The sequence below is a fragment of the Spodoptera frugiperda genome, chromosome 6 (assembly GCF_023101765.2).
Source record: "Spodoptera frugiperda isolate SF20-4 chromosome 6, AGI-APGP_CSIRO_Sfru_2.0, whole genome shotgun sequence".
NCBI classification, from domain to species: domain Eukaryota; kingdom Metazoa; phylum Arthropoda; class Insecta; order Lepidoptera; family Noctuidae; genus Spodoptera; species Spodoptera frugiperda.
In genome coordinates this window covers 10,855,880-10,880,952 of record NC_064217.1, presented here as the reverse complement: position 1 = coordinate 10,880,952, position 25,073 = coordinate 10,855,880, and the positions used below count along the sequence as shown (strand labels likewise).

Here is a 25,073-nt window from a genome sequence, read left to right as displayed (position 1 = left end):
CTATATCAGTACTTTATCAAGTTCGGACAATCCCTAATTCTAAGGTGCTATAATCTTGTGATATGTTGCAACAAAGCATGTGTTGATAAGTTACCTACTTGTCTACTTTGATGATTCTTATCTAGACATATGTCTTAAACTCGATGCTAACATGCTAAGCTATGATTTTCTTCAACTAAGTAACAAATTACTGGTTATTTTTAATGTTAACCAGAAATAGGTACAAATATGTTTCTGAAAATGCTTGTTTTTCTTGTGGAAACTCTTACCCAGGTGATATTTACGATTTTTGCTATGAAAGGTACATTCACAGTACAGTGTTTGTGGTTATCTGGTTACTCTATCAGCATCCTGAACCAAACAACTTGTAGTTAATGAAAGTTAATATACTTACTGTTATTTTATTATAACTTTAGGGAGACATATGAAATTAATTATTATGTTATCGGCTTACTCATGAAACTGTTTGACGAGGAACTCCTAGTTTCAAGCCATGCCAGAGGCTCATATTCATAAGCAGCATTCCATGACACACAACAAAGGTGACTGTCGCTGTGACAGTATATATGTAATAATTAAGTTAATATACTGTTTTTGAATTTGATTAAACAGCTGTTCCAAAAAACATTATCCAATAACTAGGTAATAATACATCTTTGATTTGTATGTTACTTAACACTGTATAGATTATTACCTACCTAAAGTTGGAAAACAAATCTTAATTGCTACACAATTATGTACAATTTTGCTATGACCTCAGAATAAGGATAACATAAGAATAAACTAAACAAAATTATTTAAATCTAAACTAATTATTATTTTACAACTGAACCAACAAATGTGTGATTTATTTCCTGTCATAGACAAAGTGATCAAGAACTGTCAAATAATGAAAAACCTTGTGCACATTTTCTTTTTTTTTTCTTGTTTATGGTGTTGGTGTAATAATTACTTCACACCTGTAATTAGTAGCTGCCTTTAAAGTCCCAGCTATGTGGTATTGTATGCTATAAATGGCACCACACTGCAGATGTCAATTGAAATTTTCTCACCTTTTAGGGGATCGCATATTTAACACTTCTTGAAACTGAACTTAATTGAGCTCATTAATGAATGCTGTTTTATCCACTAGGTTAATGAGCCTGTTGATCTAAAATAGTCATATGTCTACATACACCTATGCATTGAATATTGCAATGAATAGACTTCAGGAGCAATGAGGATATGTTGTTCTTATGAATCATTTTAAAGTGTCTAATTCTTTACTAACTTACGCTACTTATAGGGAAAGGTGCTACACCCACATCAATATAATATGTCAGTAAAATTCCATTACCCTACTAGGTACTTGAGCTTGATCTGACAATTTTTATAGCAACAAATTAAATAATTATCATGTTAGTATAACAATACAAAACTAAGATTGTAAGGCTCATCCTATTGATTATTCCATTGGCTAGCAACAATTTAACAATCACGCTATTATATTATCCCACAGACAATTCAATAACACTAATAATCCAGTGTTGAATAAAAATTATAAACAAATAACTATTTATCTTCTAATTGTGACTTACCTAACATTGTACATTTCATTATTGAAGTGAACCGGGCCACCAGTGTCACTCACTGGCTCTAAGGTCTGTGACCTCTTTTCATATGATTTACACGATTCAACAAATTATATTTACGCAGTTCTCGTGATTCTTTACATAGATTGTTGCTGGTATAATCGTTATGTTATTGTGTCAGCGATAATTGCTGTAATATACTTATTTCTGTTTATTTTGCTAATGTAACACCTAGTTTTGTTGTTTTTGTTTTGTATTGCATTTGTTCATTTGCTTACTAATGCAATATAATATGTTGTTTGGTTTATAATATCTAGTTCAATAGCTTTGGCCCAATTTATTCTTGCAATTTTAAACTCTTCATACTTTTCCTTAGATTTCTATGTTAAGTAAAATAATTCTTTAGAATTAAATGGGATTGGTCATCGTGGAATTAAATCTAACTAAACAATACTTAAAACATAAAGATCAATGAAAGTAAAATGCCCATCTTCAATCTATTTATCAGACATGTCATTAAAAACCATTTAAAGCATAATATAAGAAATTTTATTGAGGACACATTGTTTAATCCAATTAGTTGATGTAATTAACTTAATGCTGCGATACTTAAACCTATTGGATGTTATTAACAAGGCTAACAAATCCAGCACACTACACCTGCTACCTTCACAGTTTAAGTCAATATGTTTTCTTTTAATTAGCTATAAATCAATGGCCTCCATGTAAACATACAATAGTTTATGAGTGAACCAATGAAATCTTGAACAAATTGTTCCAGTAAGCAGGTAAATCTCGTTTTTGGGCCTAAATCTCTTTTTTATTCATAACAAGCAACACCTATTTTAGAAAATGTGTAGAAACAAAACCTAAATTACAATTAAGTATAAAATATCACAGAAGTTAGACGTGAAATATGCTTTAAATGAAGTGACCTAATAAACGGTTTTTTTAAAGGAAATTGTAAAATAAGTATTATTAAATGCATTTATAAATAACAGACATGAATGTGTAATTGCAGATACGACATTTTTTAATACTGCGTGGGATTTTTGATAAACGTATCGAGTGACGTCACAGCTTTGTACGTTCTTTACGAAACTATGACGTAGGCAGCTGCCCCCAATATCTAAAAAATGCGCATAATCTAACTGGGTCTACGTTTTGATAAATTAAAAAATAGTTCCTATCGAATTTATTTTAATCTTACGTCTTCCTTTTATTGTTATTGTTTGATTTTATAGGTACTTACTAAAGTACTTACCTTTTTCTAAAGTACCGTTCATTCTTTGTTAATGTATGTGTACTAACACATCAACAAATAATAAACGAAAGTAACTGCAAATGTTCATAATTGACGTAACTAACTGCAAAGTTTAATTCACTAAATAATTATAGGAAGCTTCAATTAAACAAGGTCTGCCAATATTGAAGTCCCGAAGTTCATCGATCGCCACTTGTAAACAAAGGTTACATTTGAAATGTCACTAACCCTATTAGTAATAACAAAGTTACTTGCAATATGTACAGTTAAACAGACGGCTCTTGTCTTCGCGTGTTTTATTAGTTACGGACTTTCCAATTCACTGTTTAGCCATACTTTTTATACCTAGATATATGTAATAGGAAGGTTTTTTAATCCGTAGCCAAACAGGATCTGCGGGGTACATGATTGTTGCTTTTGTTGAGCAGGGAAAATCATCCAATGGCTTCTCCCGCCTTGGGCGAGGCGAGAGAGAGTGTCAGACTCTTACTGACTAAAAACCACCCCGTTCCTACTGCTTTTCGAGCCGGATGCCCGGTAACCCGCTAGGCAGTCCGCAGCGCATGATGGCTGCTTGGGTTTCATCTAAACCCAAAAATAATATGAAATGAAGTCAGTTTAGTACATGTATGCGAGCAGTTGAGTATGTACTTAGGTCTTGGGGGCACGGCGATTCATTTCTACACCAGTGTTTTCCTTGTTCAATAAACCAGTATAGCAGACTTTATTTGTCGAACACACGTCAAAGCTATGACGTCAAATAACATATAATGACATCAGATCATGACGTTATAAACTTTTTTGAAACAATAATGGCGTTGCGGTAAGTTAAGCATGTTATTTGCAGTTGAATACCAACTCTATGACGATGTAAAACCTAATTTTAATTGCAAACTTAACTATAATATTGGATGCGTATAATCGGAAAGGTATACCCAAATTAATCAGGTTTCCTAATTAATATATTAAAACAGGTTTCCAATTTTGCTCGAGAAACAAACATGCTTAAATCTAGTCTATATCAATATTTGCATAAATAATAATAGTGCAACATAAATTGGCCTAATGCTGGTTTTCTCTAGTTGAATCTAGCTTTCTTGTTTCGGAAAGTAAACAAATTACGAGGAACTCGATACGCCATGCAGAGGCTCATTCTAGCAGCATTCCGCTACACACGACGCGGCGATTGTCGCGGAATGCTGCTCATGAATATGAGCCTCCTACTTCCTCGTCGCGTGAGTAAGCCGATAACATAATAATTAATTTAGTATGTCTCACGAAAGTTACAATAAAATAACAAATTACGACATACGACATCATTCTACACAAAATTATAAAAAAACAAATAATCCTACTTTCGTCGCAGTGACAAAATGAATATCATCTTTTGTGCAAAGTTTAAGAGCTGAACAAATAGATATAGATAAAGGTTCGTCTTTGAATGTGCAAAATTTCGGCGAACATACCAGACGGTTTTGAAATCTTTAATCAAAAACTTATAGTTTAAGAAACAATAAATATGGCTCCAAAACTCTATCCTGCTCCATTTTCAAATAGAATCCGCTAGACTCAAGAGAAATATCAAAACTATCCATTTAACAACGAACAAATGTTCCAAACAGAATTGAGAAGCAGTGAAAATTCCAATATTTCAATCTCCCCTCAGTTTAGCCCCTGCGGATGGGGCGCTAACCCTTTTACACCATCCAATCAGCTGAAAGCTTCCTGTCATCGTTGCTGCCGCTGCTGCCTCGTAATTGGACGATATTAAACGTAAATACGGATTTCCATCCGTAATCGCACATTTCTGGGTAACATTTTCAACAGATTTTAATTTCCGTTTGTTATTACGGTTTTACGTTTTTGTTATTAAGCTTTGATTGTAGCTTTATTAAACTTGGGTCTGGTGTTGTTGATAGAATTATGAATGTACGATTTAATATTTCTATTACCTTTTTTTATTGGGACAAGCCCGCCACAACTTCACTTACCGCTGCAACTCCTGTAAACCAGGATCTACTGTAGATACAACCATGAAAACACTGGAACGCTGAAGTCTAGCGCATCCCAGGGACATGAATGACTGTCTTGGATCCAGCAAAGAAAATTAATCAGAAAATATTGTTAGAGGAGAAGAAATAAACTTTTCTACTAACTAGCTATATTGCTCAATATTGAGTAAATATTTTACTATCATTCCTTACGCTTCTACGTCACACTCGCCAATAATTTCATAACGTTACCCAACATTATCTCTAACGCGTACATTTCTCATTTCTGCACAACCTTGTCTGTATGTCACGGTCTCGTTTCCGTTCAATCTCCTCAACGTATCCGTTGTTTCACAAGAGTAACATCCTTCACCATCGACCTTGGGATTTAACATTTTATACTAAGCACCTCTGTCATACACGTCACAGTACACGATCAAGCTTTCGATCGTTTCAAACCGGACTTTGCCTAGATTTTTCTGCCAACAATTTAACTGCACTTTGTTGCGTTACTTTGGTATAGTATGAGAATTAGGTGATCTATCACAACCTTTCTAAAATTTGTTTCAAGTATTGGACTATAAGAGTTTGCTTTACTAACCAATCGGAGCGCCGAACGCGCTTTCATTTTGATCTCGTTAAACGTAAAACAAACTCGTATTAAGCCCTCTGATTTCCTGTACATGAGTATCAAAATTGTTTTCTGCTATAGCTCTGTTTATCCTTTATACTTATACAATGCCCGAGACTTCTAATTATGGATTGTGACACTGAAAAACTGATTAATTAATTAAATTATGCCCACTGCGTTAAACTTTCACTTGTCAAGCTTGTTATTGACATTCATATGCAATTATAATTAATCGTTCACGATTCAACTCCAAGATATTCTGGAAAAAATAATTATTATGAGAAATGTCGGTAAAATTGATGGGACCTTTATGGTTTCCATGATGGTAAAAGCGAGTAATCATTTGGGGTACAGCTGGCTATTATGAGTCTGACATTTGACGCGACGCGACCTGCCTTCAATGAATGTCGTAACCAAGCCGACTTGTGTATTAAAACAATACGAATATGATACTTGAATATTTTATGAACGAAAACTCGATCAAATGTTGTATCATTGTCTGTAGGCAAATGGCCTGTTCAATATTTGGTTGCTTGAAAATTTTAAATAGAAGTTCTTCTTCAAGCGGGCTTTTTAACAATGACCAATGTAGAGTATGTATTGGTTTTCTGGTCTGTTATATTCCGGATCAAACTAAGAATATCAATTACATTACGCTTTTAACCCAACCCTGATATTTTTCTTTAAGCTTTTTGCGGCAATTTTTCCAAAAGGGTCTTCCATAAATTCATTTCTCCTTATCCATACTTAAATGTAACGTATAAAAACGCGTGAAATACTGAAGCCTTTTGTAATAACACTCGTGTCCGTATTACGTATGCTCGAAATGGGACATCGTCGTCTGCGTACTAAGGCCAATCGTATCCGTTTCTACGTAACTTCGAGCATGTGTGACGCAAACTGCCGCCGTAACGGCTCGGGGTTTCTACAGCCTTTATGTTAGAATATCCGTCATGTCTATTTTATAGACTATGATCCCTTCCTCCGGAGAAGGGATAGGAATTTATCAAAAATGTTATTGACTTCCTCCTTGAAACGGGTCGGTCTTGAAGATAGGTTTAGTGTAAATGAGTAAATAAGCTACCTGCTGAAAGGGCACGGTTGTTGAGATATCAATGGCATTTCCATTATACAGACTATGTTAGTAATATTATTATCAGCCACATTATTTAACCTTGGACTAGAAAAATTGACGATTAACTACAAAGTTATACACATAGGGGTGGTGTGTGTAAACTCTTGCAAGTAGTACCGTTATACATCTTCTCTCACTGAGAACTTACAAATTAATGGCCCTGTTCTTTTACTTCGCTATCTTTACCAAAGTTTCAAATTGCATTTGGGACCGTTTTTCTTTTAAAAGTTGAGAGAAACCAAAACTTTTTGTCTATGTCTCTAACTTTACTGTGTTGTGGAAGAAGTTTTAACTGTTTTCAGACAACCCCTTTCTTGTCTAGGTGAGCATGTGCAAAATCTGTAATCAATTAATGACTGATTTTATGAAACTCAAACGGTTAATTTTACAGCGTTTCCTGCAAACTAGATACATATCAGAATACTTGGTAGCAAAACCAATTCTTAACAACTGCTTACCTAAATTATATTTTCTTCTTCTAAGAAATATTGCTTAATATTCTGTATGAGGAGCACTTCTGAGCCCTCCTAGACCCGTAAAACAGCGTCGTCATCGATGTAATCCTATTAGTTGTAATAACAGGAAAGTCATGATGGATGAGGCTTGCATAAACGATTAAGATGTGGTTAGGGCCGGTTTCATTCTACAACGGAAATTTTGTGGAGCAACGTAACACATCACGGATTTTTGGGAGCGACCAAAATGTATATTTATACGTGCATTATTAATCTTGTAAAGTTCATCAAAACAGTTTAATAGTAATTAGATACAGCATCAATTAAAGCAATTAATATTTTATCTATTATCTTAGAAATCTACCAGAATAATACGACGATTTGCGACCAGTTTTATCTAAGAGCTCGTTAATCTTCAAAATGGCGACCATTATCCGCTAAATAACCTTATTTGTTGAATACGGATCGACGGAAGAAAAGCGGATACCGATCGACTTTCGTTTCGCCGTGAGAATATTGTGACATTCTAGCCATTTCTGTTTAATTAAAATGCTGATTTTGTAACCCGTACCCGACCAGCCAGTTGCTGGCAATTTGTGCGTGCGAATTGAAAGCTTTAATCTTTTATGATCTATAATAATTTTGATCTTTTGATGATAATTTGACGCTTTAGAATTGAAATCGGCTAGGTTTTGTAATTTTACGACTAAATTATCGATTAATATACTCTGTCTAGGTATTTAGTTTATTGTTAATACCGGTCTTGAGAGTAATTGGGTCTATTTTAGCTCCGAGTTAATGGAAAACATGCTCCATCCACGCGAATATTATTATTATGTCATCGTTATTGCACTATCATGTCTTTATAAGCTCATAAGTCATTAGACATCTAACGGTAGACGACATCCAAAGTAAAATAAGGAACTATTAACGCCCTTACGCAGTGCCTCGTTGGTCTAATTAGAGCGAGGAATTTGTTTCCCGGTGTACGAAAATAAACTCGACTTGTATGCTAATGATAAGTCTGACCAAACAAATGTAACTACTAAGTAATCTCTCAAATTAAAACGGTTAACTAACTACCGAAATCAATTGGATCAAAATCTTTAAATTAGGATCAAGTTTTAACATTCGTTGAATAGAGATTCTGTTGAAACCGTGGATCGATCCAGAGATTTACGATTAAGATCAGTTATTGAAATCTGTAGTAAGTACGAAATAGATCAAGTAATTGTAAGGTTTTTGTAATTTAGATGATAATTAACAACGGTAGTAAGTAGCTTTGTTATTGTAGTTCCTAGATCTATACAATGTTAAGCAGTATTAAGTATTAAAGGCAATAAGATTACTTTGTTTAACTGGGTGTATTTCAGTTTCGACTTGTGTTACACAATTTCAGGCTTTAATCTAAAGGTGATCGTAAATACAAGCGAAGTAAACATGTTTTTTAAACATTATTTAGGTAATAATGTAATGTTCAGAGGGAATTGTATGCGTTGATAATGTTAACTGGTAAAAATATGTGACTTAAATATGTCGCAGGTTCATTTCGCCAGTTTTAATTAGCCGTAAATTACATCAAGTATTTTGTTGCTGGGCAATTATAAAAACATTGCTACGCTTTCGGAATTCCTTCTTTTAATTTGTGACGGGTGTAATCTGGGACAAGCAGGTTTTTAACTCACCCTCAAGATTGAGAAATTGACTGGACTAATTGCTTGTTTAACTTATTAAAACATTTTCCATGACCCTGACCTTAAACAAAAGACCACCCTTTCCAATCTACCCAGCTATTTATAACAGAAAACAATGCAAGTTAACCAACACGTAATTATCTCAATGAAATCTACTAAAACAATAGATTGATTGATGCCACAATAAATCAGCGGGGATGAATGAAGAACCTATTTTAAACAGCTGTAAGTACATTTACAAAGCTACGGGGTCTCGTAAGATACCCGCATTGCGGTGTTTTACCGTACCACTATAATTAAAAGGGGCAAGATGAAGGGAAAACTAAAATCGTGGTTAAGATTAATGGGCTATTAACCTAAAATGTTACCGTTAAGTTAATATTGCTGTAGACTGAAGTTAACTTTGTCGAAATTATATTTTAGTGAGACTTAATTTGCTCGTGGGGACAGTTGGCTGTGTTAATGAGTTTTGCATTATTTAGCCAAATGTTTATGTGGCAAATCTTAAACACATTTTAGAAGTTTAATACCAAAGCTAAGTTTCTTGGCAAGGGACCGCTTATTGTTCAATTTGTTTTGTAATTTATTGGCAATAAGAATACTAATATTACACTAAGGCATTCTCAGTTCTTTAATCAAAACCCATCCTCACCCCATTGAATTGAATATCGTTCGAAGATTCCAGTCGTATTCAGCGTCCATAAAAATACATAGGCCTATAATCTCGTAGCCATTCAACCCATTGATCGGGTCTTAAAACCTGCATTATAAACAGGCTCAAGGAATCATAATAAAATTATAAACAGCTCGGTTACCCGAGACATCGCTTTTGACGAGCGCACGCGTCGCCACTCGTGTCCGCCGTGTTATTGTAACACAAGATGTTTTACCAAAAGCGGGTAAAATGAAACCAGTAACGCCACTGTTCTGATTACACTCCGCTTCTGGAATGTTTGCGTGATATTTTATCATTTTTGCACGCGTCAAATTTTTGGTAATGAAATTCAAATTATACTATTTGTTGGTGAGTCCCAGAGGAGTTTGTTGTTTTGAGTTTGGAAAGACCGCAACGGATTCAATAAGTCCTTAAAACAATCTGACTTATTTTCCACCAGTTGACTCATAAATATTCAAGGGTTGGCCATTTTTTTTCAGGCTTTATGGGTCATAATTAACAAGTAACGCAGCCAAACGTGGTCACAGTTTCCATGCCGTTAAGCATGGTTAATTATGGTAAAAAGATTAAGTTGTTAACTGATAATTTTACTCATGAACGGACTTGCGTCACTGTGGCGCGCCTGATGCAATATTTTACTCGTTGAACATAAAAATGTCTATTTAAAAGTATTTTAAACCATTTAAACGTTGCCCAATAATCACATTTCGTATAGTTAACAGAGTTTAACAACAAGTCAAACTGTTAAATTACCAAATAAATAATGGTGAAGACCTTGCTTGTGGAGATCTATGATGGGAAGACAGTTGACATGATAATTGCCGACGTTAAGGAGTGTGTTATTTACTAAAAGAACAAAACAAGTGGTCAAATCAGTTCGCATTCCTACTCGCCCTTACTTCTACGCGTAGAACGCTAGCCTAGACTAGAAATCCTAGAGTTAAGTAGGTACCTAACATGACGTGTCGACTTATGTGCTTCAGCAAGTATGTTCTCGTACTAAAATACCAGAGAAACTGATACGGTTTACTGATAACTGGCCGCTGGTCAACTAGATCGTAAAGCAGGTTAATTGTGAAACGCTCGTAACGACAGCGTTTAGGTTATACGCCCTTTGTTGACTTTATCACCACGGGTTTACGGTGTGGTGAAAGCTTTAACTGTGTTTCTCGTCACATTACCTTTAATCTTTTCAGTTTAACGATACGGAATAAATTGTCTGGGTTTTAGGGTTTGGCTTTGGCACTACCTCTTACGTACGACTGTCTGTGATTAGGAAACAAATCTCTTGTTATAGTTTCTGTCATTAAATTGTTCCAAACTGTATGTGGGTTAACATCAGCGCAGCGTGCACATCTAACTGGTATTCTGCAGTTTACAAGTGTCATAAACTAACATATAGAGACTACTAACCCAAAGCTTCAGCTCATCCCATTCATTCAGAACTAAAATAGTCACAATACTTTATACGGTTGTGTGTAGAGTAAGTCTTTCTTTCTTTGTTTATTGGGAGATCCATAATTTTAGTCACGTTATTGAACTTTCATAGGTGATGAACAAAAAATACACTATCCAAAGAATAACGTGAGTAAAAACGAAAAACTTATAAGTCCATTGTCAACAGCTCAACATCCTATCAATACATAAGAATATATTCAAGTAACAAGCAAAGGGCCGTGGGAAAATAACACCATTCTCAGTACTGTGTTGTTTTTTCTAAGAAACTAAGACGTCATAAGTCTCGTTGCCGTTGTTAAGTTGTTCCATTATTATAACACATTATAGATTGATCTCAGGCGACTACGAACGTTTTCAATGTCAACGGAATCATAAACTAATGATTTTGTTGTTATATCATGCTTTTGAACTGTGTGGCCTCACGAATCAGACGATAGTTGATGACTTCGGTCTATTATACATCGATTTGATCATCGATTGGTATGTTTTAACTACTTTAGTATGGTTTGATTTGTTTTATATTGATGTGTTAATGTTTTTCTTGATATTGTAGCTCTGAGCTTTAAGGAAAAATCGATTATTTTTGTTAGCTTTGTTACAACAATTAGAAGAAATTATTATATTCATAAATTATTTGTTAGATTTTTCTTTCAATAATTGTTTGTTAAATCGTCTAACTGTTGATGGGAAAGTCCAATTTGGTAGTACAATCACAAAGAAAAGCGCTCCGCCTTCATCTCTTTCGTCCCATATTTATTATCCGCAGTGCAAACAACCTGCAATTTGTCAAATTCGTATTAAAATTAAGACGGTATTAAACTTTCCGTACAGTTAGGTGTAATAAAAGCGAAGGAAAGCTTCATAAAGTGTAGGAAACGATATGAAACTTATCCCCGAGTGCCGACATTAAGTTATATTATTGCGCTCAAGTTTTATTCGTTCGGGCTATATTTTGATACAGATAGATTATCTAGTTGGATACTTATTACCTAATCTAAGATACTTCCATAACAAATTCCTTAATTAGTTCTTATTAACACCAGTCTAACGTTCAAAATTGATTATTCATGTATATTAATGTATGTATATTAATCTTACAGAATTCGTACTAAAATTACTTGACAACTAAATGTGAAAAAAAGAGATCTCCTGAGCCTAATATGAAACCAGAACTACATGCTCATCTATCCTTTTCCTGCTAACAACTAAATTGGAACTAGTCTATTTTCATATTCCTCCATAATTCTCAGAAAATAGAATCAATTGTTTCGCTACAAGGCCTCCACACCATTATTTTTCCGTAAACAAGTACGGTTATGTCAAAAACAATACAAGTGTCTCTTTTGTCGTATAAATACAGTTTCATGTCGAATCCATTGTTCACATTTTCCGAAATGAAAATTTTAAAGACAAAACAATATTTTTCTTATATGAAGTAATTTCATTAGCCAAATGGGTGATGACATCTTAAACTTATTTTAGGATAGGTATTATTATAAGGATAAATGTTAACAGATATAACTTTAATTGAAGTCAATGCATCATTAAAATATTCTTTTTTGCAAACAAAAGAACCTAAACATCGATTTAACAAAACAGTCGTATCAAATTTTATGGTAATCAAACCATTGGTATCAATTCCCAATTGTTTGACCATAATAAACATCGTGTGTAGAATAGTAATACACACAGTTATTTGCCTTATCGTAAGCGCTTCCTCAAACATGTTTAGCATGCGGCAATGTTATGCAAAACATATGATTAGGGGAAAACCCAGCCATATTATTGTATCTGTTTGACAGACGACCGTTTGACATAGACAGACAAAAGATTCACCTGTCGAACGAACAACAGTAACTACTATTGTAAAGAAACAACCCTAACCAAACCCGTTTCATACAATGCTTTTATGCACCCTATTTTACTTAAATACACGTGCGTTTTTATAATTATTGTTTGCGGTTAGTTTCCATGCAGGGAAAGCATACATTATACGCAATACACAGTGCATACGCTTTTTTTTTTGTTCGTATATCCTAAGGGCAAAATTATTGCTCGCGATTTAAAGCTTAAAATACCACTTCGTTTAAAATGATTCCTCTCTCTTGAGTTGACTTTAAAGGTTCTAAACAAAGAGCTCCTTTCAATGCGGTTACATTTTATTTTTAAACAGTACATGCTTGAAATTAACTTAAACTCCCACATGCCATCAGTAGTGGGTGACTGACCCAATCAATGTGATTGCTCTCAGTACAATAAAATACTTAATTACTATACCATTAGCGTTCCATTTTGTTTATCATTTAACCGCCCTTCTTTTCCTTTCGCGTCTCTTCCAATTCTTTTTCTAAACAAGATAATTCATAACAGATTTCCTAACGAATTGAGCAAACTGTATTGTTATTAGTTGTTGAATAACAATACGTAACAACTAAAACACAAAGTTCAAATTCATTTGTTAACACGACTATGCTAATTATGACCTAAATAGCCGACATGTATGAACAGGCGACAGACTTAATTGCCGAAATCAAATACAGTCGTGCAACGTTGCAAATGAGACATAAGGTATCGTGGGATCCCAATACATGTACATATCTTAAATCTGATTATTATTTATGTTATGGATCGGATGAATATGTATGAGATTGAGCTTTTACGTACATTGGTAATACTAGATTGCGAAAGAGATGTTTATCGACAGACGAACAATAATAGTACAGATAATGAAACAGAAGGTTTGTGCTTCGGACTCCAATATAAACAAACAGAGCGCCAAGCACGAATAACTATCGCATTCGTAATGTAAACGTATCGAGATGACGATACGTCATGAGACGTTAACGGAGTGTGGCAGCACGAAGCCTATTCTTTCAACTATCGAGAGCTCGCATCGAATTCGATAGTGACGTCATGCTAATGTAAACTAGAGAAGCAGCCAAGTGAACGATTTGAATGACTTGTTGAGCATAAAGATTTCGTCTGAAAACTAAATTAAATTTATATATATATTTCAACCTTTGTCTACACGTTTTATGAAATAATATTTATTAAATAAATATTAATTATGTGCAAAAAGTTCTTAAAGCGAGTTAAGAGAAATATAACGTGACATTATCTATGAAAAAAAATAAGTACTTAGTTTCATAAATTTATAAATTTTTTTATGATTTCCGAACGTCGTATTTGACATTTGTCATTTGCCGGTTGTTTGTTTGTTATTTTATCTTATGTAAATAAATAACAATTTTAACATGTTACATTTAAAATGAGGACGATTCAACTCCAATATGAGCTAATGATGGAATTTATGCAAAAGTAAGTAAAGATTTCTAAATGTTTCTTTGATTAGCCCTTTTTTATGTGATGGACAATAATTTAACGGAGATTTGTCTAAACCCTCTCCGGGGTGGCAGTTACATTCAGGCCAAATGGTAGGAGCTAGTGGTTTGCACCGGAGCAAAATCTGGCGTACCGGTGAAATTCACCGGTGATTTGCCGATCTCCGGAGATTCACCGGTGATAACCGGTGATGAAAACCATTAATTTCAAATCAAGTTTTTATTAATTGAAAAACAAAACAGAATAGATAATAAAATTGGACTTCAACGAACCCTGAACTCTTTGGAAAGCTAGTAGCAAGTGAATTGAACCACATAAACGGCCAAGAGTGCTTTGAGTTGATGACCAAAATAATTAATATCATTCGAAAGAAGCAAATCAGTAAATAAATTATCTTAATTATGTATTAAATTAAAAACTGATGGTTAATAAATATTTCTATTATTTTAGTAGTATCAATATAGTATTGAAAATATTTTTTTACATAAAAATATTCCATTTAGATATAATATGATCACCGGAGTTTAATCGGTTAACAACCGATTGATTTCAATGGAGTACTTTTACCGGTATTTTACCGGTTATTCTCCGGTACTCACTGCTCCGGTGCAAACCCCTAGAAGGAGCCATTCAGGCAGCAGCGGATACTTAAACAATGTTTGTAATGTAATATTTGATGTATTATCTTTTTACAGATTGGAATATTTGTGGGACCAGTCCAATATTACTGGGAGCAGTGGGCCTACTGTATTCCTACCACACCACTCACTGTTCCTCACGAAGCCTACCCTTCGCCAGCGCCTCCACCAACACCACCGATCCTCCATCCGAGGAAGATAGCTGGAATCCTCCACCAGTGAAAAAACCTAAAGCGAGTTTGATTAAAATGTGTATAGAGAATGACAAGAATTGATTATTTTTTATAACTTACTGTTAATTTTATATTTATTTCAATTTTTCTGTTTTTATGTTATTTTAAAATATTATCAAAATATTGTTAATGGCATTGTATTTATAATAATTATTCTAACTGTGTCAATACTGTGAATGTGGTGCATGTCTATAATTGGCATAACCACATGATCTTGTGTCTTCATCTTGTTTTTCATTAATGTCTTATAATAATAAATAAATAAATTATATATTATTGGGATTAAGATTAGAATAAAATAGTTTTTAAGTTATTTATATATGTATATACATTTTATTAACTATAAAAAGAGGATTTTGTAGAAAAAAGTAATAAAACACTTGAAATAACTATGGAGTCTATTTATTCTGTCCACCAAAATGTTTTTAGTAGTAGTTTTCTTTACTTATTTCCTATTATTGTGGATTACATCCTTCGGCACGAATGGGCTGGCTCGACCGGAGTGATACCACGGCCTCATAGATAACCGACGTGAAACAGCGCTTGCATTGTTTTGTTGTGTGAGTAAGGTTATCGGAGGCCCAATTTCCCCCTTCCTAATATTCCCAATCCCCGATTCCCCAACAACCCTTAAACGTATTCGTTGTTGTTGGTACAATCGTTGTTAACGATCGTAAGCACTTGTTGTACTTTGTTGGTACAAAGACGGTCTTGGCATTTTATAAAAATCACTGCAAGCACTCACTGACTTCACAATATAATATATTTTGTATTATTACAAATTTCGATACCATTCTCACCGACAAATTCTCAGTGACAAATGTTTCGACTCGTTTCGATAGCCAGCTTTCGAAATTTACGTTACCGTACGTCAAAAGCTCGTTCGTGCTTCCAATTTGTGTCAAAATGTTCTAAGTTTCGATACCAATACGATACGATTACTATACGATAGTTATCAAAAACATTCGTGCTTGCGATATTTAGTTCCTTTTACGCACGGTAGGGGCGCTGTTCAAATGTCATAGAAAATTCTGTCGATTGCGATACGAATACTTTCTCGATAGTTTTCGTGCTTAGCACACAGTACAAAGCAAACCGATAACTGAAGCAGTTTGAAGAGTTTGTGGTCTTTCAAGAGCTAATAAAAGTAGTTTTTATTTGGTACTAGAAACATTAACTACTGAATTTTCTAAAAAAGCTAACTAGCTATAAAGGAACGAAAAGACGTATCATATCTAGGGGTGAGCAGATCATGCGTAGGGGTACACACACAGATACACCCATAAAACCATGTTTTGTGAGCCTTATGTACTATTTCTCTCTCTGAAACTAAGATACAATACATTAGATGTTATGCGGATCTGACCATACATTAAGGATGTGCCAGTTCAGGTTTTCATTTTGCTTTATTGCCATTTTGCGGTACAACTGTTTGTACCGCCCACGCTTCTATCTTTATCGAGTAATCAGTTTCTAAACAGTGGAATGTCTGTTGAAGTACCTTCGGACATCTGTTTGAGCTTCGGATAGATACTATGTGATGAAATATAGGAAGAAACCTAAAGTAAAGATGATTACATTGAGAAACTACATTGAAAGATATAAAGAGGATAGGCGAAATAGCCACTTCATGATGTCATTCAGTTAAGAAAGAAGTTAGGGATGTACAGTACAATTGATTATCTTTGTCATTTTAATGTAAAGACTGAAACGTAATTTAAATATTGGCTTGGAGCTGCGGACTGCCTAACGGGTTACCGGGGCTCATAAAGCAGGAGTAGGAACGGTGTGGTTTTTAGTCAGTAAGAGTCTGATACTCCCTCTGGCAGCGCCCAAGGCAACAGAAGTCACTGGATGATTTTACCCCCTCAAAAAAATAAAAATGTAAATATTAACCGGGTAACAAATGAAAATTACACGTTATTAAAAAGTGTGCAACCTACACCATCCTTAATTGTATTTTTATGACTTTTTAATGGATCACAATCCGCAAATTCTTCGCGTATTTAGATATTCATATTAAATTTTCCTTGATCGTTTCGTGGTAGTTCTAACTATATCAAAGTATGGTGACCACTGATTGCTGGGTGCTTCTGCACTGACAATATCGCTCGGTACATGTGCACTATCTGTTATCTGAATGTTCTGTATTAAAGCTCAGCTTCCGGACTTATCAAGTTATGTCATCGTTTTTGTGTTACATGGTTACTTATTGTTGTGCTGGATACTCTTGTCCATCTATGTTAGTGAGATGGTTACATAGAGGATTATGATAAACCTTCAACCATATGAAATTAAGACCCTCATGCTCCTTTTGGAGACTTCCTATGTTCATACTAATTACCTTCACACAAAAGTAGAGAATGTTTTCCGTTCATTCATAGTTTTTATACCCATTGGCTTTTATACATTTTAGTATTTTCCTGTTCTACGATTAATTATAATTCATAATGAATTAGCCAGTTTAACATGGAGCTGTAGCATCCAGCCACGAACTAAACCCGTGACACATATTCAATTACAAGTCGTTTGTATAATCTATAAATAACCAGTTAGTGACCACAATCACACAGGGACTCAAGTGGTCCAAATGTACGAAACCTGCCTAGGCTGACTCACACAGAAAGCGCTGTTTTTAAAACCTGATGATTCATCGCGGAAGAAATCACTTTCGACTGGCCAATCTTCAAGTTTGGTGAGTTGACGCCTTGAATTTTAATAGGCTCATAGAGTTGGCATTGTTGATTCCATGTCAACCAATAAATTGTCAGTAGTACCTGCACTAGCACGTCAATTTCCGCCTAAATTCGAGCCCACAACCCATGTGTGATCTAAAAATGGCGAAATAATAACTATGTCACCTATATTTCAAGATATTTGAAGACCAGCAACCTACACTTGGCCCTCGCAATGGATTACCACCTACTTCCTCTCACATTGGTCCTCAGTCTCCGCACTAAATGTCTATTAACAAAGCAATAAAATTGCTTTTGATAGCCTTAACAATTTCCGAATATGACAAGTTAATAAAACGATTTAACTGTATAATTTATACTTCATAGTATTTTAGTCCCACTTAATTCAAATTACAAGAAACTATTTTACTACGAAGTAATAAGTCAATTTGTCCTCCAGACTGGTCGACTTCATATCAATTATTTATTTATTACGTACTATCGACTAAACTCTTTACCAAGGATTAGGTACTTACCGTTCATTTTATACTATTAGCGATCCAATAATTGATCACAATCTATATTTCTTTCACGAGGTGAAAATTTGCATTTATATGTTAATGAACACTAAGCAATCGTTATCTTTTTTGTATTGACCAGATATATTTACGCAGTTTGCGCGATATCTCTAATTTGTTTACTTCTATGTATCAAATTCCAAGAATCCCATACTGTTAGCTATAAAAAGATCGTACGATTTTATTCCAACCTTCGCCACTGGCGGAGGCGAGACGAACGGCAGACGACACCATGCTCATTGTTTATAGCCTATCCAAACAATTCAACTAGTATTTTTGGTAATAAATAGTATCCTAAGTGGAAACATATTTTATCTTAATGTGAGTCATTCTGGCAGCTTTCATTGCGTTAGAAAAACATATCTTGATTGGATTAGTAGCATTGGAAAATAGCCTAATATTATTCGAGTTGGAAGTCGAAATGATACTGTAGTGGGCACTTCATCTTGAGAATGACTCGCGTTAGAAGAATCAATTACCCAATTGCTTTCTGTAGTATGGGAGTCATGAGGTGAGTTAACGATTATATTAGGAACGTGAGTAAAATCCACTCGACTGACTACCAACGCGATTTGCTAGCATCAGTATGATAAACAACTGGGACTTAGATAAATAGGTACATAATATATATTCAAGTGGACTTTGGATCTATTTCAAGTTCATCGCTATAGAAAAAGGTTTTCCCTGGTTTTAATTTGATTCAACATTTGGCGAGGTCAATATTGGCTGTGTTGTGTAGACTTAACACGTGTGCTGATTGGTTACGTGTGGTTTCTGAATTGGTGAACAGCCTATTTGATATTATTGTGGTTTCTAATGCATTGATAGCTAGCTTTGTATTAAAGGTCGTAATCTTGACTTTCAGGATAGGTACATTGCATTATATCTGGCAACTCTTTTGGTGATTAAAAGACAGTCTTTTCTCTGATATATTCGGACTGTCGCCGGAATATGTCGAAATATCAGATATTTATACATTTGATGATAGTTTTTCTACCGTAACAGTCGTATAAAAATCTACAATATTAATTAACCTAACTGGACTTTAAGAGAAAATGTGACCTCTGACTTCGGAAAGGCATCCAAAGATCGTCTGATAACAAATTCTAGCGTCATTTCATTTAAAAATCTGTCTTCAAGTAAAAATTGTTTGGAAGATTTTCGAAATATGGCCACAAGAACTTGAATGAAGTAAATGTATAGAAAATGGATATACGAGTCGTCCGATCAGGAAGCGGATCATTGACTCGTTAGCAATGCGTAATGAGCTGCGATAAACTCCTATCTTCCCGCCTAATATCCTGATTATTCTTTCCGTATCCCTTCCGCATCCTGCTAATATTTTATATCTATTGTAATAGCATAAAAATAATACATACCCACGTATTAAATAGAAGCAGATTTTGTGCTGACTAAATAAACGTGATTAAAAAAAAAATGTTTCTAAAGATTGTGCTATATTTTATTGCTTTGTAATACACAATCCTATTTCTTCTAAGACACATTACAGCTACATACCATTGTACTCGCACAATTGATAGGCCGTTAAATCCAAAGTACAGAATATGGCACTTACATTAAAACATACTTGAACCGCAGATTATTTACGGTTGGTGTGTTAAACACTAATGTCACGGTGACTCTCGGTTTTGTGACACCGTTCTGTGTCGTTGGCCTGGCTTCCGAAAACCGTGCGTTATTAGATATTTAGATGTTAGTTTACGTAATGTCAGCGGTGATAGGATCTTTTGGAACTTTCTCAAGTTAAACAATTCTGTTAGATCTTGTTTATGAGTTTAGTGATTGTGTGAGTGATTCACCTCTTCTCTCCTTCGTCACAACTCTTCGCATGTAAAGATGTTGATGCAGTGGAGAAGTTGAATACTATTATGCCACAGAAAATTTCCTTTTCTGTGGTCTGCTAAAACCCTTATTCTGCCTGAGTCTGTTTGACGGACTGTCGTTTGGGTGTAACCATTCAGACTGTTCTTTATAAAATACTAGCTGTTGCCCGCGACTTCATCCACGTTTAATCCATGACTGAATTTGTTTTTTTTTTCTCCAAAATACAATATTTTTTTAGAATAAAGGTAGCCTAAGTTGCTCCTTAGTACATTAGCTACCTGCCAATAATATTCCTGTCAAAATCGATCCAGCCCTTTCAAAGATTAGGCGGAACAAAGAAACAGAAAGACAGACAGACAAAAAAAAATATAAAGTGATTTGGGTCTATGTGTCGTATCATACGTATATATACATACGACTCGTATGTATTTATATGCATATATTATAATTTTGTATGTATTAAACAGACACTCCAATATTATTTATTAGTCTAGATTTGATTTATGTCAACTGCTCTTGTTGATAATGTTATCATTATCACAGTAAAATTGTTTGAATATTTCTGATAAGTAGCAATACATACTTGCAATTGATATTAGACAAAATGTACTTAATAACGCAATCAATTATAACATGCCTCGGCGATAATTTTTAAGTTTTAAGCTTCCTTCACTATGTCCAGTAAATAAGATCTAATTTTGCTTGTACTCTCTACAAGTATACTTGCTCTAACGAAACGCATATCTACATCGAAATAATCAGCACTCTATCACAAGATTACAGCAATAATTGCAGTACATTACTAGATTGATTTATTTGATTATATGTTGACCGATAATTTTACTAGTTATCTAATTAGGTAGTTAAACACTTTTTGATTTATTATTGTTTACAAAACCTTGGCGGAACAATGTTTTATTACATTTGTTTATCTTTCCCGAGCAGTAATACTGTACTAAAAGATCTTAATTTCCATTGAAAACTTGATGCTTACAGTTTTATTATATCTAATATTTTATAGTTGAGGCGATATACATTCCGGAAAGTTTTTATGTCATACCGTTACCAACAAACTAATCCTCGATTTCCATGCATCTAAAACTGAAACGTGACGAGCGGTAGTGTTGCCACTGCGGTACCAGTAACCTTGGCCGACCGTGCCATGCTCGGCCCGGCACTGCTGGAGCCGGTCGCGCTAGTGATGTAAAAAACCAAACTCTTCTACTATACTCGACTTCTGACACCGTTTGAACGAGCCTCCATGTAATATGTTACATTTATATTGACGTGACAAGCGAAAGTTGAACGTTTTGCGTTTTGCTGATATCAGTGCACGCCCCGAGCTTTGTCTAGGTAATTAGTCATATTGACATCGTGTTGCTAAGTTATTATTAGTTTCTAGTCCGTTGAAACAACAGTTTTAACTGCTCGGTAATTAAAATCAATTGGTTTCGACTTGTGTTAGTCTCAAACGACATTATTTGCAAAAAATATACATTTAGCCATAGTTCACATAAAAATGTATAGCATCCTATAAAAAGTTGCTTATGAAATGCAGCTTTAAAACAACAGGTTTATTAGTAAATGTCTGAGTTGTTAGAGAAAATAAATCAAGTAATATTCTCAGCACTAGCCGGCGACGGGCTGTGCCGTGCGAAAATGCCACCGGCAACCGTCTGACGCGAATGTTTTGCATTTCTTTAAACATGTTCATTAAATTCTATTTTCTTAGTAATCCAGAATATGTCCCTAGAATAGAAGTGATTTTCTTGTTCCAGTTTTCCACATAGTTGTTCAATCTTGACTAATTTGTTTTCCCTTTTTTGTTACAGGTAAGTCCTGACAGAAAAACCTACCATCATTCATCTGTAAGATTTATGTTACAAAACATAATCGCCAAATACACATAAAATAACAACAATTACTTATTTAAATCAAATTGCAAACAATCTTTGTTAATTTTTTTGCTATAACAACTTTAATAATACGTATATTTATCTATCAGACCAATGACCTTTTCAAACATTCAAATGTATTCTAAACTAACACTCGATACTTAAGAGCAGTATGATGCTGGTGTCAACAAACATACTGAAAGGCCGTAATACAGATGGCACTTGGGCTGGACATTTAAACCCACTTACCGTCCACTTTCACGGCTGACCACCGCCACCTTGTCCTACAAACTAATTAGTAAACACTTCTCTAAGATACAATAACTTACGTCGCACCGAAGGGGTCGGTACTGCTCGGAATGCGTGTTCTTTCGTCATGCAAGACCATACCTCAAAACAAATCCTACTCTGAACAATTGATGTAAGGTCGATTTTGTATCGCCGCGCATATTGTTTACGTTCGCGGGTGAAACCTGACGAAACGGTTGGAGTGCCCCATAAGGTATGTGGGAGAGACGACAGGCCTTGTCTAAAGCTGTGTTGACACGATACGGGTGTGTATGCTCTGATTTAGTATCTTAAGTAGCTAGATATAAACAGATTAAAGTTCAATAATAATCTGGCGATCGTGAATGTTGAACTTTAGACTGTTGTAAACAAGGACTTGAACTTAATTCGGACTAACGGTTATTTTGCACAAACAAAACCATAAAAAAGAAGTAATTGAATACCGGTTTTTTTGTGTATACCATGGTAAGACCAAAATATCTAAGTAAGTTCAATAAATAATAGTAGTTTTAAATAGAATCTCGAGTTTTAACGTAAACAAAGTTACTTTTAGCATCTGAATCGAAGATTTCTTGCATAGTGAATCTACGGCTTTAGGAATTTCAAGATGTTTGGCTTCTTATGCATATTAGACGTTCAAAGGATCCGTTCGTGCGCGTAATAAGTGGAAATTTTAAGCTTGAGCACGTCAGTCCCAAACTTAATAATAATACAGAGATTTAATAGTAGTTTTAAATAGAATCTCGAGTTTTAACGTAAACAAAGTTACTTTTAGCATCTGAATCGAAGATATCTTGCATAGTGAATCCACGGCTTTAGGAATTTCAAGATGTATGGCTTCTTATGCATATTAGACGTTCAAAGGATCCGTTCGTGCGCGTAATAAGTGGAAATTTTAAGCTTGAGCACGTCAGTCCCAAACTTAATAATAATACAGAGGTTTTAGTTAAGATATGCTGCTTCTAACCTCTCCAATATGTTCATTGATTTGCTGACTAATTCTGGAATGTGTAGTCATTGTTTAATAGTGATCGGTCATCTGTAAAAACAGCAGCGCGCAACGCGACTATAGTCCGGAAATCTGTTCAGTATAAGAAAACATCCGAAACATCTGTAGATTAGTTCCCTAGATTTGTGATTTACTAGTTCTTTACTCTCCCAGTGAAGATATACTCTCCAACAGAGCCAAGTAATTACACACTAGCCTCATTATCAGGAGAAGCCAGATGAAACGATATCTGTTATATGAGCACAATTAAGATAAGACTCCATAAGTCCTCTATAAGGCTTAATCGTGGCTCAGCCAGAACTATTAACTTTCGACCGTCGACTATTTATGGCGATTGTAATCACCTCGATGGACTGTCCGGCGATTATTTACCAATTAAGAGACTATTAACATTTATACGTCTATTCGATGACCCAAAGAAATGTCTAATGACCTGCTATATAGCTGAAGAGACCTTATTTTTTGCGAATTTAGAACTAAATAGATGTCTAATCTCTAAAATTGATATAATAATGTGTTGTTTTATGTCGGCAAAGCCATGTTTTAGAACGTTTCAAGTATAGTAAGCCTAGCCTAGCTGATTACCATAATACATTGTCAAAGGAACAGCCTCACGATTGCCACCTCATTTATAGAACATTGATCTTGTGTTTACTCGTTTAGTCGTTTCTAGGAACCTTGTTAGAACTGGTAGCATGCTAGCTGTGTGCACGTAAACAACATTTTTTCGCACGTGATGCCATTCGAGTCTCCTCGCATCGTGTGAGATCTATTCGTGTATTGAGGTGGCAGAATTCGTGTATAAACGGATAAGGTAATATTATTAAAGCCGTAACCGCCATATTAGATTACTATGCACGATAATTTCCATATTTGTTCAGTTTTAAAGGGGCATTTATCGATTTTATGGCCAGTGATTTTGTACGTTGAACGCTTGATGCCTATTTACTACTTTGTTATGTGGTTTTATTTAACCTTTTGCATGGTATCAAGATAAAATTCTTTACGATCTATCAACTCATCATCAGCTAGTTAGATAGAAGTATCTAACACTAAATAAATATTTCTGCCGTACGCAGAGTCACTTAATGATTGCTTAACTCTTAGCGATAGTTTTCGGAACAAAATAGTTACGACGCGACGGAATAGTTTAAGTAATAAATAAATGTCTCTTAGTACGACAGTTAGTAACAAGTCATACATAATATAGTAGTACAAGCACATGGCGCTACTAATCTAAATTAATCGAGTAGGTTGTGTAAAAAAGAAATATCAGTAATTATAATTAGACTAAATAAGGAAAATTGCGAAAACCCCTTTTAGAAAAAATACTAATAAACATTGATTTATTAAAAAAGAATAGGTACCTACTTTTATATTTGTTTCCTCTAAATATTTTTCCTTCCATATACTAAAGCTAATTGAGGTGTGTTTCTAATATTGTTTCGTTTGGTTAAAACTGTTTGTTTACTATTGTTCCATTGGCTATAGAGCTCATGTTGACGGCTGTAAAATATACCCCGGCCATAAAAATGCTATCGCCCCACTATGCTTTATGATACTATAATGGATTTTGTCATCGACCTGTCTGGCTGTCTGTCTGTGTTTGCTTGGAAAAGGCTTTAGTATCTACCTGAACAAATTGTGGTCGGTTCACGTCGGTGTGAATAAAAGATGGTAATATGATGGTAAATT

General features: G+C 34.7%; 1 protein-coding gene and 1 long non-coding RNA gene across 4 annotated transcripts in view; both read left to right on the top strand.

Annotated features, from left to right (window-relative positions):
* The window catches only part of LOC118267386 (mitogen-activated protein kinase kinase kinase 11), a 53,492-nt gene that overhangs the window by 1,662 nt on the left and 26,757 nt on the right, over positions 1-25,073 (top strand). The window lies entirely within an intron of this gene.
* LOC126910752 (uncharacterized) lies at positions 12,412-15,480 on the top strand. Its single transcript, XR_007705359.1, has 2 exons — positions 12,412-14,193; positions 14,913-15,480. It is a non-coding gene; the product is annotated as an uncharacterized LOC126910752 (long non-coding RNA).